Raw genomic sequence first — 20,904 nt, 5'->3', positions numbered from 1 at the left:
ACTTGAAGAAGTGGACGAACTTGAAGAAGTGGACGAAGTTGACAAAGTGGATGAAGTTGACGAAGTGGACAAAGTTGAGGAAGAGGACTATGTTGACGAAGTCGACAAAGTGGTGGAAGTGGAGGAAGTGGAGGAAGTGGACGAAGTGAACGAAGTTGACGAAGTGGACGAAGTGGACGAAGTGGACGAAGTGCAAGAAGTGGACGAAGTGGACAAAGTGGACCAAGAGGACGAAGTGGACGAACGAAGTGGACGAAGTTGACGAAGTGGACGAAGTGGAGGAAGTGGAGGAAGTGGCGGAAGTGGACGAAGTGGACGAAGTGGACGAAGTGGACGAAGTTGACGAAGTTGAAGAAGTGGATGAAGTTGACGAAGTGGACGAAGTGGATGGAGTGGACGAACTGGACGAAGTTGAGGAAGTGGTGGAAGTGGAGGAAGTGGAGGAAGTGGAGGATGTGGAGGAAGTGGACGAAGTCGAGGAAGTGAACGAAGTGGACGAAGTGGACCAAGTGGACCAAGTTAAGGAAGTGGAGGAAGTGGAGGAAGTTGACGAAGTTCAGGAGGTGGACGAAGTTGACAAAGTGGACGAAGTGGACGAAGTGCACGAAGTTGACGAAGTGGACGAAGTGGACGAAGTGGACGAAGTGGACGAAGTGGGACGAAGTGGACGATGTTGATGAAGTGAACGAAGTGGACGAAGTGGACTAAGTGGAGGAAGTGGACGAGGTTGACTAAGTGGACGAAGTGGACAAAATTGACGAAGCTGACGAAGTGGACGAAGTGGAGGAAGTGGAGTAAGTTGACGAAGTTGGCGAAGGGAACGAAGTGATGGAAGTGGACGAAGTGGGCGAAGTGGACGAAGTGGACGAAGTTGACGAAGTTGACGAAGTGGACGAAGATGACGAAGATGACGAAGTTGACGAAGTTGACGACGTTGACGAAGATGACGAAGTTGACGACGTGGACGAAGTTGATGAAGTGGACGAAGTGGACGAAGTTTACGAAGTTGACGAAGAGGACGAAGTTGACGAAGTGGACGAAGTGAAGCAAGTGGAGGAAGTGGACTAAGTGGACCTAGTTGATGAAGTTGTCGAAGTTGATGAACTGGACGAAGTTGACGAAGTGGACGAAGTGGACAAAGTGGAGGAAGTGGACGAAGTTGAGGAAGTGGACTAAGTGGAGGTTGTGGAGGAAGTGGAGGAAGTGGAGGAGGAGGAGGAAGAGGAGGAAGTGGAGGAAGTGGAGGAAGTGGACGAACTTGAAGAAGTGGACGAAGTTGACGAAGTGGATGAAGTTGACGAAGTGGACAAAGTTGACGAAGTGGACAAAGTTGAGGAACTGGACTATGTTGACGAAGTCGACAAAGTGGTGGAAGTGGAGGAAGTGGACGAAGTGGACGAAGTGAACGAAGTTGACAAAGTGGACGAAGTGCAAGAAGTGGACGAAGTGGACGAAGTGGACGAAGTGGACAAAGTGGACCAAGAGGACGAAGTGGACGAACGAAGTGGACGAAGTTGACGAAGTGGAGGAAGTGGAGGAAGTGGAGGAAGTGGCGGAAGTGGACGAAGTTGATGAAGTTGAAGAAGTGGATGAAGTTGACGAAGTGGACGAAGTGGATGGACTGGACGAACTGGACGAAGTTGAGGAAGTGGTGGAAGTGGAGGAAGTGGAGGAAGTGGACTAAGTGGACGAAGTTGACGAAGTGGACGAAGTGGACGAAGTGAAGGATGTGGAGGAAGTGGAGGAAGTGGACGAAGTCGAGGAAGTGAACGAAGTGGACGAAGTTGACGAAGTGGATCAAGTGAAGGAAGTGGAGGAAGTGGAGGAAGTTGACGAAGTTCAGGAGGTTGACGAAGTTGACAAAGTGGACGAAGTGGACGAAGTGCACGAAGTTGACGAAGTGGACGAAGTGGACGAAGTGGACGAAGTGGACGAAGTGGACGAAGTGGACGAAGTGGGACGAAGTGGACGATGTTGACGAAGTGAACGAAGTGGACGAAGTGGACTAAGTGGAGGAAGTGGACGAAGTTGACTAAGTGGACGAAGTGCACGAAGTGAACGAAGTGGACAAAATTGACGAAGCTGACGAAGTGGACGAAGTGGAGGAAGTGGAGTAAGTTGACGAAGTTGGCGAAGGGAACGAAGTGATGGAAGTGGACGAAGTGGACGAAGTGGACGAAGTGGACGAAGTTGACGCAGTTGACGAAGTGGACGAAGATGACGAAGATGACAAAGTTGACGAAGTTGACGAAGTTGACGACGTTGACGAAGATGACGAAGTTGACGACGTGGACGAAGTTGAGGAAGCGGACGAAGTGGACGAAGTTTACGAAGTTGACGAAGAGGACGAAGTTGACGAAGTGGACGAAAATGACGAAGTGGACGAAGTGAAGCAAGTGGAGGAAGTGGACTAAGTGGACCTAGTTGATCAAGTTGTCGAAGTTGATGAACTGGACGAAGTTGACGAAGTGGACGAAGTGGACAAAGTGGAGGAAGTGGACGAAGTTGAGGAAGTGGACTAAGTGGAGGAAGTGGAGGAAGTGGAGGAAGTGGAGGAGGAGGAAGAGGAGGAAGTGGAGGAAGTGGAGGAAGTGGAGGAAGTGGACGAACTTGAAGAAGTGGACGAAGTTGACGAAGTGGATGAAGTTGACGAAGTGGACAAAGTTGACGAAGTGGACAAAGTTGAGGAAGTGGACTATGTTGACGAAGACGACAAAGTGGTGGAAGTGGAGGAAGTGGAGGAAGTGGAGGAAGTGGACGAAGTGAACGAAGTTGACGAAGTGGACGAAGTGGACGAAGTGCAAGAAGTGGACGAAGTGGACGAAGTGGACAAAGTGGACCAAGAGGACGAAGTGGACGAACGAAGTGGACGAAGTTGACGAAGTGGAGGAAGTGGAGGAAGTGGAGGAAGTGGAGGAAGTGGCGGAAGTGGACGAAGTTGATGAAGTTGAAGAAGTGGATGAAGTTGACGAAGTCGACGAAGTGGATGGAGTGGACGAACTGGACGAAGTTGAGGAAGTGGTGGAAGTGGAGGAAGTGGAGGAAGCGAACTAAGTGGACGAAGTTGACGAAGTGGAGGAAGTGGACGAAGTGAAGGATGTGGAGGAAGTGGACGAAGTGGACGAAGTCGAGGAAGTGAACGAAGTGGACGAAGTTGACTTAGTGGACCAAGTGAAGGAAGTGGAGGAAGTGGAGGAAGTTGACGAAGTTCAGGAGGTTGACGAAGTTGACAAAGTGGACGAAGTGGACGAAGTGCACGAAGTTGACGAAGTTGACGAAGTGGACGAAGTGGGACGAAGTGGACGATGTTGACGAAGTGAACGAAGTGGACGAAGTGGACGAAGTGGACTAAGTGGAGGAAGTGGACGAAGTGGACTAAGTGGACGAAGTGCACGAAGTGAACGAAGTGGACAAAATTGACGAAGCTGACGAAGTGGACGAAGTGGAGGAAGTGGAGTAAGTTGACGAAGTTGGCGAAGGGAACGAAGTGATGGAAGTGGACGAAGTGGACGAAGTTGACGAAGTTGACGAAGTGGACGAAGATGACGAAGTTGACGAAGTTGACGAAGTTGATGACGTTGACGAAGATGACGAAGTGGACGACGTGGACGAAGTTGATGAAGCGGACGAAGTGGACAAAGTTTACGAAGTTGACGAAGAGGACGAAGTTGACGAAGTTGACGAAGTGGACGAAAATGACGAAGTCGACGAAGTGAAGCAAGTGGAGGAAGTGGACTAAGTGGACCTAGTTGATGAAGTTGTCGAAGTTGATGAAGTGGACGAAGTGGATGAAGTGGACGAAGTGGATGAAGTGGATGAAGTGGACGAAGTTGAGACGAAGTGGACGAAGTTGAGGAAGTGGACTAAGTGGACGAAGTAGAGGAAGTGGAGGAAGTGTACGAAGTGGACTAAGTTGATGATGTTGACGAAGTGGAGAAAGTGGAGGAAATCGACGAAGTGGACGACGTTGACGAAGTGGAAGAAGTGGACCAAGTGGACGAAGTTGACGAAGTGGACAAAGTGGACGAGGTTGACGAAGTTGACGAAGTTGACGAAGCTGACAAAGTGGACGAAGTGGACGAAGTTGACGAAGTTGACAAAGCTAACGAAGTTGACGAAGTGGACGAAGTGGAGGAAATGGAGGAAGTGGAGGAAGTGGACGTAGTGGACTAAGTGGACCTAGTTGACGAAGTGGACAAAGTTGATGAAGTGGAGGAAGTGGACGAAGTGGACGAAGTGGAGGAAGTGGACGAAGTGGACGAAGTTGACGAAGTGGACGAAGTGGAGGAAGTGGAGGAAGTGGAGGAAGTGAACAGAGTTGACGAAGTGGACGAAGTGGAGGAAGTGAACGAAGTGGAGGAGGTGAACGAAGTGGACGAAGTGAAGTGGACTAAGTGGACGAAGAGGACAAAGTGGACGAAGTGGAGGAAGTGGACGAACTGAGGAAGTGGAGGAAGTGGACGAAGTTGACGAAGTTGACGAAGTGGACGAAGAGGACAAAATGGAGGAAGTGGACGAGGTTGAGGAAGTGGACTAAGTGGACGAAGTGGAGGAAGTGGATGAAGAGGAGGAAGTGGAGGAAGTAGAGGAAGTGGACGAAGTGGATGAACATGACGAAGTTGACGAAGTGGACAAAGTGGACGAAATGGACGAAGTGGAGGAAGTGGAGGAAGTGGACGAAGTGGACGAGGTGGACGAAGTGGTGGAAGTGGACGAAGTGGACGAAGTGGACAAAGTGGACGAAGTTGACGAAGTTGACGAAGATGACGAAGATGGCGAAGATGACGAAGTTGACGACGAGGAGGAAATGGACAAAGTGGACGAAGTTGACGAAGTTGACGAAGATGAAGAAGATGACGAAGTTGACGAAGTTGACGACGTGGACGAAGTTGACGAAGTTAACGAAATGGACGAAGTGGACGAAGGGGACGAAGTGTAGTGGACGAAGTGGACGAAGCGAACGAAGAGAACGAAGAGAACAAAGTTGACGAAATGGACGTAGTGGAGCAAGTGGAGGAAGTGGAGGAAGTGGAAAAAGTGGAGGTAGTTGACGAAGTTGACGAAGTAGACGAACTGGACGAACTGGACGAAATGGAGGAAGTGGAGGAAACGGACGAAGTTGAGGCAGTGGACGAAGTGGACGAAGTGGACAAAGTGGAGGAAGTGGACAAAGTTGAGGAAGTGGACTAAGTGGAGGAAGTGGAGGAAGTGGAGGAAGTGGACGAACTTGAAGAAGTGGACGAACTTGAAGAAGTGGACGAACTTGAAGAAGTGGACGAAGTTGACGAAGTGGATGAAGTTGAGGAAGTGGACAAAGTTGAGGAAGTGGACTATGTTGACAAAGTCGACGAAGTGGTGGAAGTGGAGGAAGTGGACGAAGTGGACGAAGTTAACGAAGTGGACGAAGTGGACGAAGTTGACGAAGTGGACGAAGTGGACGAAGTGGACGAAGTTGACGAAGTTGACGAAGTGGAAGAAGTGGAGGAAGTTGACAAAGTGGACGAAGTGCACGAAGTGGACGAAGTTGAGGAAGTGGAGGAAGTGGAGGAAGTGGAGGAAGTGGAGGAAGTGCAGGAGGTGGAGGAAGTGAAGGAAGTGGAGCAAGTGGACGAAGTGGACGAAATTGACGAAATTGAAGAAGTGGACAAAGTTGACGAAGTGGACGAAGTTGACGAAGTGGAGGAAGTGGACGAAGTGTAGGAAGTGGAGGAAGTGGACTAATTGGATGAACTTGACGAAGTGGACGAAGTGAAGGAAGTGGACGAAGTTGACGAAGTGGACGAAGTGGTGGAAGTGGACGAAGTGGACGAAGCTGAGGAAGTGGACGAAGTGGTGGAAGTGAACGAAGTGGACGAAGTTGACGAAGTGGACGAAGTTGACGAAGTGGATGAAGTTGACGAAGTGAACGAAGTTGACGAAGTGGAGGAAGTGGAGGAAGTGGAAGAAGTGGAGGAAGTGGAGGAAGTGGACTAAGTGGACGAACTTGACGAAGTGGACGAAGTGAAGGAAATGGAGGAAGTGGAGGAAGTGGAGGAAGCGGTGGAAGTGAACGAAGTGGACGAAGTGAACGAAGTGGATGAAGTGGACGAAGTGGATGAAGTGGACGAACTTGACAAAGTGGACGAACTTGATGAAGTGGACGAACTTGACGAAGTGGACGAAGTTGACGAAGTGGACGAAGTTGACGAAGTGGAGGAAGTGGAGGAACTAGAGGTTGTGGAAGAAATGGATGAAGTGGACGAAGTGCACCAAGTTGACGAAGTTGACGAAGTTGACGAAGTGGAGGAAGTGGACGAAATGGACGAAGTGGATGAAGTGGACGAAGTTGACGAAGTTGAAGAAGTGGACGATGTTGACGAAGTGGACGAAGTTGACGAAGTGGACATAGTGGAGGAAGTGAACGAGGTCGACGAAGTTGACGAAGTGGACGAAGATGAGGAATTGGACGAAATCGACATAGTGGAGGTAGTGAACGAGGTGGACAAAGTTGACGAAGTGGACGAAGTGGACGGAGTGGACAAAATGGAGGAAGTGGACAAAGTTGAGGAAGTGGACCAAGTGGAGGAAGTTGAGGAAGTAGAGGAAGTGGGGGAAGTGGAGGAAGTGAACGAAGTTGATGAAGTGGAGGAAGTTGACGAAGTTGAAGAAGTGGACAAAGTGGACGAAGTCGACGAAGTAGACGAAGTGGACGAAGTGGAGGAAGTTGAGGAAGTAGAGGAAGTGGGGGAAGTGGAGGAAGTGAACGAAGTTGATGAAGTGGAGGAAGTTGACGAAGTTGAAGAAGTGGACAAAGTGGACGAAGTCGACGAAGTGGACGAAGTGGACGAAGTGGACGAAGTGGACGAAGTGGACGAATTGGAGGAAGTGGAGGAAGTGGACTAAGTGGACGAACTTGACGAAGTGGACGAAGTGAAGGAAGTGGAGGAAGTGGAGGAAGTGGAGGAAGTGGACAAAGTTGACGATGTGGACGAACTGGACGAACTTGACGAAGTGGACGAACTTGACGAAGTGGATGAAGTTCACGAAGTTGACGAAGTTGATGAAGTGGAAGAAGTGGACGAAATGGACGAAGTGGACCAAGTGGACGAAGAGGACGAAGTGGACGAAGTTGACGAAGTTGATGAAGTGGAGGAAGTGGAGGAAGTGGAGGAAATGGACGAAGTTGATGAAGTGGACGAAGTTGACAAATATGAAGAAGTGGACAAAAAGGACGAAGTTGACGAAGTAGACGAAGTGGACGAAGTGGACGAAGTGGACGAAGTGGAGGAAGTGGAGGAAGTGGACTAAGTGGACGAACTTGACGCAGTGGACGAAGTGGACGAAGTGAAGGAAGTGGACGAAGTGGAAGAAGTTCAGGAAGTAGACGAAGTGGAGGAAGTGGACGAAGTTGACGAAGTGGACGAAGTGAAGCAAGTGGAGGAAGAGGACGAAATTGACGAAGTGCAGGAGGTTGACGAAGTTGACGAAGTTGACAAAGTGGACGACGTGCACGAAGTGGACGAAGTTGACGAAGTGCAGGAATTGGAGGAAGTGGAGGAAGTGAAAGAAGTGGAGGAAGTGGAGGAAGTGGAGGAAGTGGAGGAAGTGGACGAAGTGGAGGAAGTGGACGAAGTGGAGGAAGTGGATGACGTGGACGAAGTGGACGATCTTCACGAAGTGGACGAACTTGACGAAGTGGACGAAGTTGACGAAGTGGACCAAGTGGACGAAGTGGACGAACTTGACCAAGTTGACGACGAAGTGGAGGAAGTGGACGAAATGGACGAAGTTGATGAAGTGGACAAAATTGACGAAGTTGAAGAAGTGGACGAAGTGGATGAAGTTGACGAAGTTGGCGAAGTGAACAAAGTTAAGGAAGTGGACGAAGATGACGAAGTGGACATAGTGGAGGAAGTGAACGAGGTGGACGAATTTGACGAAGTGGACGAAGTGGACGAAGTTGACTAAGTTGACGAAGCGGACGAAGTGGACAGAGTGGACGAAATGGAGGAAGTGGACAAAGTTGAGGAAGTGGACTAAGTAGACGAAGTGGACGAAGTGGAGGAAGTGGACGAAGTAAAGGAAGTGGACTATGTTGACGAAGTGGAGGAAGTGGAGGAAGTGGGGGAAGTGGAGGAAGTGCAGGAAGTGGAGGAAGTGCAGGAAGTGGAGGAAGTGGAGGAAGTGGACGAAGTGGCCGAACTTGACGAAGTGGACGAACTTGACGAAGTGGATGAAGTTGACGAAGTGGACAAAGTCGAACAAGTGGACGAAGTGGACGAAGATGACGAAGTTGACGAAGCGGAGGAAGTGAAGGAAGTGGAAGAAATGGACGAAGTTGATGAAGTGGACGAAGTTGACGAAGTTGAAGAACTGGACAAAGTGGACGAAGTTGACGAAGTGGACGAAGTTGACGCAGTGGAGGAAGTGGATGAAGATGACGCAGTGCAGGAGTTTGACGAAGTTGACAAAGTGGAGGAAGTGGAGGAAGTGGAGGAAGTAGAGAAAGTGCAGGGAGTGGAGGAAGTTGAGGAAGTGGAGGAAGTGGATGAAGTGGAGGAAGTGGACGAAGTGGACGAAGTTGACGAAGTGGTCGAAGTTGACGAAGTGGACGAAGTGGACGAAGTGGACGAAGTGGACAAAGTGGACGAAATGAAGGAAGTGGACGAAGTTGACGAAGTGGACGAAGTGGACGAAGTGGACGAAGTGGACGAAGTGGACGAAGTGGACGAAGTGGACGAAGTGGAGGAAGTTGAAGAAGTGGACGAAGTTGCCGAAGTGGACGAAGTGGAGTAACTCGACGATGTGGACAAACTTGACGAAGTGGACGAAGTGGATGAAGTGGAAGAAGTGGACGAAGACGACGAAGTGGAGGAAGTGGAGGAAATGGACGAAGTTGATGAAGTGGACGAAGTGGACGAAGTGGAGGAAGTGGAGGAAGTGGGGGAAGAGGACTAAGTGGACGAACTTGACGAAGTGGACGAAGTGAAGGAAGTGGAGGAAGTGGAGGAAGTGGAGGAAGTGGAGGAAGTGGACGAAGTTGAGTAAGTGAACGAAGTGGACCACCTTGACGAAGTGGACGAACTTGACCAAGTGGATGAAGTTGACGAAGTGGACGAAGTTGACGAAGTGGACGAAGTCGAAGAAGTGGACGAAGTTGACGAAGTGGAGGAAATGCACAAAATTGATGAAGTGGACGAAGTTCACGAAGTTGAAGAAGTGGACAAAGTGGACGAACTAGACGAAGTGGGCGAAGTTGACGAAGTGGACGAAGTGGACGAACTGGAGGAAGTGGACTAAGTGGACGAACTTGACGAAGTGGACGAAGTGAAGGAAGTGGACGAAGTGGAAGAAGTTGACGAAATGGACGAAGTGGACGAAGTGGACGAAGTGGACGAAGTGGACGAAGTGAACAAACATCACGAAGTTGACGAGGTGGATGAACTTGACGAAGTGGACGAAGTTGACGAAGTGGACAAAGTGGACGAAATGGAGGAAGTGGACGAAGTTGCAAAGTTGACGAAGTGGAGGAAGTGGAGGAAATGGACGAAGTTGATGAAGTGGACGAGGTGGACATAGTGGAGGAAGTGAACGAGGTGGACAAACTTGACGAAGTGGACGAAATTGACGAAGTTGACGAAGTGGACGAAGTGGACGGAGTGGACGAAATGGAGGAAGTGGACAAAGTTGAGGAAGTGGACTAAGCAGACGAAGTGGAGGAAGTGGAGGAAGTGGGGGAAGTGGAGGAGGTGGAGGAACTGGTTGAAGTGGACGAAGTGGACGAAGTGGACAAAGTGGACGAAGTTGACGAAGATGACGAAGATGACGAAGTTGACGACGAGGACGAAGTAGACAAAGTGGACGAAGTTGCCGAAGACGACGAAGATGACGAAGCTGACGAAGTTGACGACGTTGACGAAGATGACGAATATGACGAAGTTGACGACGTGGACGAAGTTGACGAAGTTGACGAAGTGGACGAAGTGGACGAAGTGGACGATGTGGACGAAGATGACGTAGTGGAGGAAGTGGAGGAAGTGGAGGAAGTGGACGAAGTTGACGAAGTTGACGAAGAGGACGAAGTGAACGAAGTGAAGCCAGTGGAGGAGGTGGACGAAGTTGACGAAGTGGACTAAGTGGACCTAAGTGACGAAGTTGACAAAGTGGACGAAGTTGATGAAATGGACGAAGTGGACGAAGGGGACGAAGTGGAGGAAGTGGAGGAAATGGACGAAGTTGATGAAGTGGACGAAGTGGAGTAACTGTACGAAGTTGACGAAGTAGACGAAGTGGACAAAGTGGAGGAAGTGGACGAAGTTGAGGAAGTGGACTAAGTGGACGAAGTGGAGGAAGTGGAGGAAGTGGAGGAAGTGGAGAAACTGGAGGAAGTGGACCAAGTTGACGAAGTGGACGAACTTGAAGAAGTGGACGAAGTTGACGAAGTGGATGAAGTTGACGTAGTGGACGAAGTTGACGAAGTGGACGAAGTTGACGAAGTGGACAAAGTTGACGAAGTGGAGGAAGTGGAGGAAGTGGAGGAAGTGGACGAACATGACGAAGTGGACGAACTTGACGAAGTGGACGACGTGGAAGGAGTGAACGAAATGGAGGAAGTGGACAAAGTTGAGGAAGTGGACTATGTTGACGAAGTTGACGAAGTGGTGGAAGTGGACGAAGTGGACGAAGTTGAGGAAGTGGACGAAGTGGACGATGTGGACGAAGTGCACGAAGTGGACGAAGTGGACAAAGTGGACGAAGACGACGTAGTGGACGAACGAAGTGGAGAAAGTTGACAAAGTGGAGGAAGTGGCGGAAGTGACGAAGTTGACGAAGTGGAGGAAGAGAAGGAAGTGGACGGAGTTGACGAAGTGGATGAAGTGGACCAAGTGGACAAAGTGGACGAAGTGGACGAAGTCGACAAAGTTGACGAAGTTGATGAATTGGACAAAGTTGATGAAGTGGACGAAGTTGACAAAGTTGAAGAAGTGGACGAAGATGACGAAGTGGACGAAGTGGAGTAAGTGGACGAAGTTGACGAAGTTGGCGAAGTGAACGAAGTGAAGGAAGTGGAGGAAGTGGACGAAGTTGACGAAGTGGACGAAGTGGACATGGTGGAGGAAGTGAACGAGGTCGACGAAGTTGACGAAGTGGAGGAAGTGGAGGAAGTGGAGGAAGTGGCGGAAGTGGACGAAGTTGACGAAGTGCAGGAGGTTGATGAAGTTGACGAAGTTGACAATGTGGACGAAATGCACGAACTGGACGAAGTTTATGAAGTGGAGGAAGTGGACGAAGTTGACGAAATTGAAGAAGTGGACAAAGTTGACGATGTGGACAAAGTTGACGAAGTGGACGAAGTTGACTAAGTGGACGAAGTGGAGGAAGTGGACGAAGTCGAGGAAGTGGAGGAAGTGCACTAAGTGGACGAACTTGACGAAGTGGACGCAGTGAAGGAAGTGGAGGAACTGGAGGCAGTGGACGAAGGTGACGAAGTGGACGAAGTGGAGGAAGTGAACGAATTGGACGAAGATGACGAAGTGGACGAAGTGGATGAAGTTGACGAAGTGGACGAAGTGGATGAAGTTGACGAAGTGCACAAAGTGGACGAAGTTGACAAGTGGAGGAAGTGGAGGAAGAGGAGGAAGTGAAGGAAGTGGACGAAGTGGACGAAGTGGACGAACTTGACGAAGTGGACGAAGTGGACGGAGTGGACAAAATGGAGGAAGTGAACAAAGTTGAGGAACTGGACTAAGTAGACGAAGTGGAGGAAGTGGAGGAAGTGGAGGAAGGGGACGAAGTGGACATAGTGGAGGAAGTGAATGAGGTGGACAAACTTCACGAAGTGGACGAAGTGGACGAAGTTGACGAAGTGGACGAAGTGGACGAAGTGGACGAAGCGGACGAAGCGGACGAAGCGGACGAAGTGGACGATGTGGACGAAGTGGACGAAGCGGATGGAGTGGACGGAGTGGACAAAATTGAAGAAGTGGACAAAGTTGAGGAAGTGGACTAAGTAGACGAAGTGGACGAAGTGGAGGAAGTGGAGGAAGTGGGGGAAGTGGAGGAAGTGGACGAAGTGGACCAAGAGGACGAAGTGGACGAAGTTGACGAAGTGGAGGTAGTGGAAGAAGTGGCGGAGGTGGACGAAGTTGACAAAGTGCAGGAGGTTGATGAAGTGGACGAAGTTGACAAAGTGGACGAAATGCACGAAGTTGACGAAGTGGACGAAGTGGACGAAGTGGAGTAAGTGGACGAAATTGACGAAGTTGGCGTTGTGAACGAAGTGAAGGAAGTGGACGAAGTGGACGAAGTTGACGAAGTGGACGAAGTTGAAGAAGTGGATGAAGATGACAAAGTTGAAGAAGTTGACGAAGATGACGAAGGGGACGAAGTGGACGAAGTGGAGTAAGTGGACGAAGTTGACGAAGTTGGCGTTGTGAACGAAGTGAAGGAAGTGGACGAAGTGGACGAAATGGACATGGTGGAGGAGGTGAACGAGGTGGACAAAGTTGACGAAGTGGACGAAGTGTAGGAAGTTGACGAAGTTGACGAAGTGGACGAAGTGGACAAAGTGGAAGAAGTGGACGAAATAAAGGAAGTGGACAAAGTTAAGGAAGTGGACTAAATAGACGAACTGGAGGAAGTGGAGGAAGTTGAAGAAGTGGACTATGCTGACGAAATGGACGAAGTGCAGGAAGTGGAGGAAGTGGACGAAGTCGAGGAAGTGGAGGAACTGGAGGAAGTGGACGAAGTGGACGAAGTGAACGAAGTGGACGAACGAAGTGGACGAAGTTGACGAAGTGGAGGAAGTGGAGGAAGTGGACGAAGTGAACGAAGTGGACGAAGTGGACGAAGTGGACGAACGAGAAGTGAACGAAGTTGACCAAGTTGACGAAGTTGACGAAGTTGACGAAGTTGACAAAGTTGACGAAGTGAAGGAAGTTGAGGAAGTGGAGGAAGTGGACCAAGTTGAGGAAGTGCACGAAGTGGAGGAAGTGGAGGTAGTGTAGGAAGTGGAGGAAGTGGAGGAAGTGGAGGAAGTTGACGAAGTGGAGGAAGTGCACGAAGTGAACAAAGTGGACGAAGTGGACGAAGTGGACCAAGAGGACGAAGTGGACCAAGAGGACGAAGTGGAGTAACTGGATGAAGTTGACGAAGTTGACGAAGTGGAGGAAATGGAGGCACTGGATGAAGTTGACGAAGTTGACGAAGTGGACGAAGTGGAGGAAGTCGACGAAGTCGAGGAAGTGGAGTAAGTGGACAAAGTAGACGATGTGGAGGAGGTGCAGGAAGTGGACAAAGTGGAGGAAGTGGAGGAAGTGGAGAAAATTGACGAAGGTGACGAAGTGGACAAAGTGGACGAATTGCACGACAAAGACAATTGGATGAATTGGACGAAGTGGACGAAGTGTACGAAGGGGACGAAGCGGATGAAGACGACGAAGTGGACGAAGTGGACGAAGTGGACCAAGAGGACGAAGTGGACGAAGTTGACGAAGTAGACGAAGTTGAAGAAGTTGACGAAGTGGAAGAAATGGAGGAACTGGACGAAGTTGAGGAAGTGGACTAAGTGGACGAAGTTGACAAAGTGGAGGAAGTGGATGAAGTGGAGGAAGTGGAGGAAGTAAACTAAGTGGACGAAGTGGACGAAGTTGACGAAGTGAACGAAGTGGAGGGAGTGGAGGAAGTGGATAAAGTGGAGGAAGTGGAGGAAGTAGAGGAAGTGGAGGAAGTGGAGGAAGTGGACGATGTGGACAAAGTTGACGAAGTGGACCAAGTTGACGAAGTGGACGAAGTTGACGAAGTCGACGAAGTGGACTAAGTTGACGAAGTCGAGGAAGGTGACGAAGTGGAGGAGGTGGATGAAGTGGATGAAGTGGACGAAGTGAACGAAGTGGACGAAGTGGACGAACGAAGTGGAGGAAGTGGAGGAAGTGGAGGAACTGGACGAAGTGGACGAAGTTGACGAAGTTGACGAAGTTGATGAAGTGGGCAAAGTGGAGGAAGTGGACGAAGTGGACGAAGTGGAGGATGTGGAGGAAGTGGACGAAGTTGACGAAGTGGAGGAAGTGGAGGAACTGGACGAAGTGGACGAAGTTGACGAAGTTGACGAAGTTGACGAAGTGGACAAAGTGGAGGAAGTGGACGAAGTTGAGGGAGTGGAGGCGGTGGACGAAGTGGACGAACTGGACGAATTGGACGAAGTGGACAAAGTGGATGAGATTGACAAATTTGACGAAGTGCACGAAGTGGACGAAGTTGACGAAGTTGACAAAGTTAACGAAGTTGACGAAGTGAAGGAAGTTGAAGAAGTGGAGGAAGTGGACCATGAGGACGAAGTGGACCAAGAGGACGAAGTGGAGGAACTGGACGAAGTTGACGAAGTTGACGAAGTGGAGGAAATGGAGGCACTGGATGAAGTTGACGAAGTTGACGAAGTGGACGAAGTGGACGAAGTGGAGGAAGTCGACGAAGTCGAGGAAGTGGAGGAAGTGGACAAAGTAGACAAAGTGGAGGAGGTGCAGGAAGTGGACAAAGTCGAGGAAGTAGACGAAGTGGACGAAGTGGAGAAAATTGACGAAGTTGACGAAGTGGACAAAGTGGACGAAGTGCACGACGAAGAAAAATTGGACGAATTGGACGAAGTGGACGATGGGGACGAAGCGGATGAAGACGACGAAGTGGACGAAGTGGACCAAGAGGACGAAGTGGACGAAGTTGACGAAGTAGACGAAGTGGACAAAGTTGACGAAGTTGAAGAAGTTGACAAAGTGGAAGAAATGGAGGAACTGGACGAAGTTGAGGAAGTGGATGAAGTGGAGGAAGTGGAGGAAGTGGAGGAAGTAAACTAAGTGGACGAAGTTGACGAAGTGAACGAAGTGGAGGGAGTGGAGGAAGTGAATGAAGTGGAGGAAGTGGAGGAAGTGGAGGTAGTGGAGGAAGTGGAGGAAGTGGAGGAAGTGGACGATGTGGACAAAGTTGACGAAGTGGACCAAGTTGACGAAGTGGACCAAGTTGACGAAGTGGACGAAGTGAACGAAGTGGACTAAGTTGACGAAGTGGAGGAAGGTGACGAAGTGGAGGAAGTGGATGAAGTGGACGAAGTGAACGAAGTGGACGAAGTGGACGAACGAAGTGGACGAAGTGGAGGATGTGGAGGAAGTGGACGAAGTGGACGGACGAAGTGAAGGAAGTGGAGGAACTGGACGAAGTGGACGAAGTGGACGAAGTTGACGAGGTTGACGAAGTGGACAAAGTCGACGAAATGGACGAAGTGGACGAAGTGGAGGATGTGGAGGAAGTGGACGAAGTGGACGAAGTGGACGAAGTTGACGAAGTGGACGAAGTGGACGAAATGGAGGAGGTGCAGGAAATGGACAAAGTGGAGGAAGTGGAGGAAGTGGACGAAGTTGAGGGAGTGGAGGAGGTGGACGAAGTGGACGAACTGGACGAAGTTGACGAATTGGACGAAGTGGACAAAGTGGAGTAGATTGACGAAGTTGACGAAGTGCACGAAGTGGACGAAGTTGACAAAGTTGACGAAGTGAAGAAAGTTGAAGAAGTGGAGGAAGTGGACCAAGTTGAGGAAGTTGACGAAGTGGAGGAAGTGCACGAAGTGGACAAAGTGGATGAAGTGGACCAAGAGGACGAAGTGGACCAAGAGGACGAAGTGGAGGAACTGGACGAAGTTGACGAAGTTGACGAAGTGGAGGAAATGGAGGCACTGGATGAAGATGACGAAGTTGATGAAGTGGACGAAGTGGAGGAAGTCGACGAAGTCGAGGAAGTGGAGGAAGTGGACAAAGTAGACGAAGTGGAGGAGGTGCAGGAAGTGGACAAAGTGGAGGAAGTGGACGAAGTCGAGAAAATTGACGAAGTTGACGAAGTGGACAAAGTGGACGAAGTGCACGACGAAAACAAATTGGACGTATTGGACGAAGTGGACGAAGTGGACGAAGTGGACGAAGGGGACGAAGCGGATGAAGACGACGAAGTGGACAAAGTGGACCAAGAGGACGAAGTGGACGAAGTTGACGAAGTAGACGAAGTGGACGAAGTTGACGAAGTTGAAGAAGTTGACGAAGTGGAAGAAATGGAGGAACTGGACGAAGTTGAGGAAGTGGACTAAGTGGACGAAGTTGACAAAGTGGAGGAAGTGGATGAAATGGATGAAGTGGAGGAAGTGGAGGAAGTGGAGGAAGTAAACTAAGTGGACGAAGTGGACGAAGTTGACGAAGTGAACGAAGTGGAGGGAGTGGAGGAAGTGGATGAAGTGGAGGAAGTGGAGGAAGTGGAGGAAGTGGAGGAAGTGGAGGAAGTGGACGATGTGGACAAAGTTGACGAAGTGGACCAAGTTGACGAAGTGGACGAAGTTGACGAAGTCGACGAAGTGAACGAAGTGGACTAAGTTGACGAAGTGGAGGAAGGTGACGAAGTAGAGGAAGTGGATGAAGTGGATGAAGTGGACGAAGTTAACGAAGTGGACGAAGTGGACGAACGAAGTGGACGAAGTTGACGAAATGGAGGAAGTGGAGGAACTGGACGAAGTGGACGAAGTGGAGGATGTGGAGGAAGTGGACGAAGTGGACGAACGAAGTGGACGAAGTGGACGAACGAAGTGGACGAAGTTGGCGAAGTGGAGGAAGTGGAGGAACTGGACGAAGTTGACGAAGTTGACGAAGTGGACAAAGTGGAGGAAGTGGACGAAGTGGAGGAAGTGGAGGATGTGGAGGAAGTGGACGAAGTGGACGAAGTAGACGAAGGTGACGAAGTGGACGAAGTGGACGAAATGGAGGAGGTGCAGGAAATGGACAAAGTGGAGGAAGTGGACGAAGTTGAGGGAGTGGAGGAGGTGGACGAAGTGGACGAACTGGACGAAGTTGACGAATTGGACGAAGTGGACAAAGTGGATGAGATTGATGAAGTTGACGAAGTGCACGAAGTGGACGAAGTTGACGAAGTGCACGAAGTGGACGAAGTTGATGAAGTGCACGAAGTGGACGAAGTTGACGAAGTGGACGAAATGGACATGGTGGAGGAAGTGAACGAGGTGGACAAAGTTGACGAAGTGGACGAAGTGTAGGAAGTTGACGAAGTGGACGAAGTGGACGGAGTGGACGAAATAAAGGAAGTGGACAAAGTTAAGGAAGTGGACTAAATAGACGAATTGGAGGAAGTGGAGGAAGTGGAAGAAGTGGAGGAAGTGGACTATGCTGACGAAGTTGACGAAGTGCACGAAGTGGACAAAGTTGACGAAGTGCAGGAAGTGGACGAAGTTGACGAAGTGGAGGAAGTGGAGGAAGTGGAGGAAGTGGAGGAAGTGGAGGAAGTGGAGAAAGTGAACGAGGTGGAGGAAGTGGACGAAGGTGACGAAGTTGACGAAGTTGACGAAGTTGACGAAGTTCTCGAAGTAGACAAAGTGGACGAAGTGGACGAACTGGACGAAGTTGACGAAGTGGACAAAGTGGAGGAAGTGGACGAAGTGGAGGAAGTGGACGAAGTTGACGAAGAGGACGAAGTTGACGAAGTTGACGAAATGGAGGAAGTGGAGGAACTGGACGAAGTGGACGAAGTGGAGGATGTGGAGGAAGTGGACGAAGTGGACGAAGTGGACGAACGAAGTGGACGAAGTGGACGAACGAAGTGGACGAAGTTGGCGAAGTGGAGGAAGTGGAGGAACTGGACGAAGTTGACGAAGTTGACGAAGTGGACAAAGTGGAAGAAGTGGACGAAGTGGAGGAAGTGGAGGATGTGGAGGAAGTGGACGAAGTGGACGAAGTGGACGAAGTTGACGAAGTGGACGAAATGGAGGAGGTGCAGGAAATGGACAAAGTGGAGGAAGTGGACGAAGTTGAGGGAGTGGAGGAGGTGGACGAAGTGGACGAACTGGACGAAGATGACGAATTGGACGAAGTGGACAATGTGGATGAGATTGACGAAGTTGACGAAGTGGACGAAGTTGACGAAGTTGACGAAGTGGACGAAGTTGACAAAGTGCACGAAGTGGACGAAGTTGACGAAGTGCACGAAGTGGACGAAGTTGACGAAGTGCACGAAGTGGACGAAATGGACATGGTGGAGGAAGTGAACGAGGTGGACAAAGTTGACGAAGTGGACGAAGTGTAGGAAGTTGACGAAGTGGACGAAGTGGACGGAGTCGACGAAATAAAGGAAGTGGACAAAGTTAAGGAAGTGGACTAAATAGACGAACTGGAGGAAGTGGAGGAAGTGGAGGAAGTGGAAGAAGTGGAGGAAGTGGACTATGCTGACGAAGTGCACGAAGTGGACGAAGTTGACGAAGTGCAGGAAGTGGACGAAGTTGACGAAGTGGAGGAAGTGGAGGATGTGGAGGAAGTGGAGAAAGTGAACGAGGTGGAGGAAGTGGACGAAGGTGACGAAGTTGACGAAGTGGACGAAGTTGACGAAGTGGACGAAGTGGACGAACTGGACGAAGTTGACGAAGTGGACGAAGTGGAGGAAGTGGACGAAGTGGAGGAAGTGGACGAAGTTGACGAAGAGGACGAAGTTGACGAAGTAGAGAAAGTGGAGGAAGTGGAGGAAGAGGACGAAGTGGACGAAGTGGAGGAAGTGGACGAAGTGGACAAAGTGGACAAAGGTGACGAAGTTGACGAAGTGGACGAAGTGAACGAAGTGGACGAAGTGGACGAAGTGGACGAAGTGGACGTAGTTGACGAAGTGGACGAAGTTGACGAAGTGGACGAAGTGGACAAAATGGAGGAAGTTGACGAAGTTGAGGAAGTGAACTAAGTGGACGAAGATGACGAAGTGGACGAAGTTGAGGAAGGGGATGAAGTGGAGGAGGTGGAGGAAGTGGACTAAGTAGACGAAGTGGACGAAGTTGGCGAAGTGGAGGAAGTGGAGGAAGTCGAGGAAGAGGATAAAGTGGAGGAAGTGGACGAAGTGGAGGAAGTGGAGGTAGTGGAGGAAGTGGACGATGTGGACAAAGTTGTTGAAGTGGACAAAGTGGACGAAGAAGACGAATTGGACGAAGTGGACAAAATGGAGGAAGTTGACGAAGTTGAGGAAGTGAACTAAGTGGACGAAGATGACGAAGTGGACGAAGTCGAGGAAGGGGATTAAGAGGAGGAAGTGGAGGAAGTGGAGGAAGTGGAGGAAGTTGACGAAGTGGAGGAAGTGGAGGAAGTGGAGGAAGTGGACGAAGTGGATGAAGTGAACGAAGTGGACGAAGTTGACGAAGTGGACGAAGTGGAAAAAGTGGACGAGGTTAACGCCGTTCACGAAGTTGACGAAGTGGATGAAGTTGGCAAAGTGGACGAAGTGGACGAAGCAGACGAAGTGCACGAAGTGGACGAAGTGGACGAAGTTGACGAAGTGGAGGAAGTGGACGATGTGGACGAAATGGACGAAATGGAGGAAGTGGACGAAGTTGAGGAAGTGGACTAAGTGGTCGAAGTGGACGAAGTGGACGAAGTGGATGAAGTGGAGAAAGTGGAGGGAGTAGAGGAAGTGGACTAAGTGGACGAAGTTGACGAAGTGGACAAAGTGGACGAAGTTGACGAAGTGGACGAAGTGAAGGAAAGTGGACGAAGTTGACGAAGTGGACGAAGTGGACGAAGTTGACGAAGTGGACGAAGTTGACGAAGTGGACGAAGTGGACAAAATGGAGGAAATTGACGAAGTTTAGGAAGTGAACTAAGTGGACGAAGATGACGAAGTTGAGGAAGTGGATGAAGTGGAGGAAGTGGAGGAAGTGGAGGAAGTGGACTAAGTGGACGAAGTGGACGAAGTTCACGAAGTAGAGGAAGTGGACGAAGTGGAGGAAGTGGAGGAAGCGGACGAAGTGGACGAAGTGGAGGAAGTGGAGGAAGTGAACGAAGTGGACGAAGTTGACGAAGTGGACGAAGTGGAGGAAGTGAACAAGGTGGACGAAGTTGACGAAGTGGACGAAGTGGACGAAGTGGTGGAAGTGGAGGAAGTGGATGAAGAGGACGAAGTGGACGAAGAGGAGGAAGTCGACGATGTGGACGAAGTGGAAGAAGTGGACTACGTGGACGAAGTTGACGAAATTGATGAAGTGGACGAAGTGGATTAAGTGAAGGAAGTGGACTAAGTGGACGAAGTGGAGGAAGTAAACGCAGTTGACGAAGTTGACGAAGTGGACGAAGTGGACAAAATGGAGGAAGTTGACGAAGTTGAGGAAGTGGACTAAGTGGACAAAGATGACGAAGTGGACGAAGTCGATGAAGTGGAGGAAGTGGAGGAAGTTGACGAAGTGGAGGAAGTGGACAAAGTGGAGGAAGTGGACGAAGTGGAGGAAGTGGAGGAAATGGACGAAGTGGACTGTGAGGACGAAGTGGACGGAGTTGACGAAGTGGACGAAGTGGACGAAGTGGAGGAAGTGGACGAAGTTGACGAAGTGGACGAAGTGGACAAAATGGAGGAAGTTGACGAAGTTGAGGAAGTGGGCTAAGTGGACGAAGATGACGAAGTGGACGAAGTCGTTGAAGTGGAGGAAGTGGAGGAAGTGGTCGAAGTTGACGAAGTGGAGGAAGTGGACGAAGTGGAGGAAGTGGACGAAGTGAACGAAGTGAACGAAGTGAACGAAGTGGACGAAGTTGACGAAGTTGACGAAGTGGACAAGGTAGACGAGGTTTAAGACGTTGACGAAGTTGACGAAGTGGAGGAAGTGAACGAATAGGAGGATGTGGAGGAAGTGGACGAAGTGGAGAAAGTGCACTAAGTGGACGAAGTTGACGAAGTGGACAAAGTGGAGGAAGTGGAGAAAGTGGACGAAGTGGACGAAGTGGAGAAAGTTGATGAAGTTGACGAAGTGGACAAGGTGGACGAAGAGGACGAAGAAAAGGAAGTGCACGAAGCGCACGAAGTGGACGAAGGGGACGCAGTGGAGGAAGAGGACGAAGTGGACGAAGTTGACGAAGGGGACGA

This window comes from Vigna umbellata, chromosome 9 (genome assembly GCF_029865625.1).
Source record: "Vigna umbellata cultivar VRB3 chromosome 9, Vumbellata_1.0, whole genome shotgun sequence".
NCBI lineage: Eukaryota > Viridiplantae > Streptophyta > Magnoliopsida > Fabales > Fabaceae > Vigna > Vigna umbellata.
The sequence above is the reverse complement of the archived record's forward strand: the minus strand, read 5'-3'. Positions refer to the sequence as shown.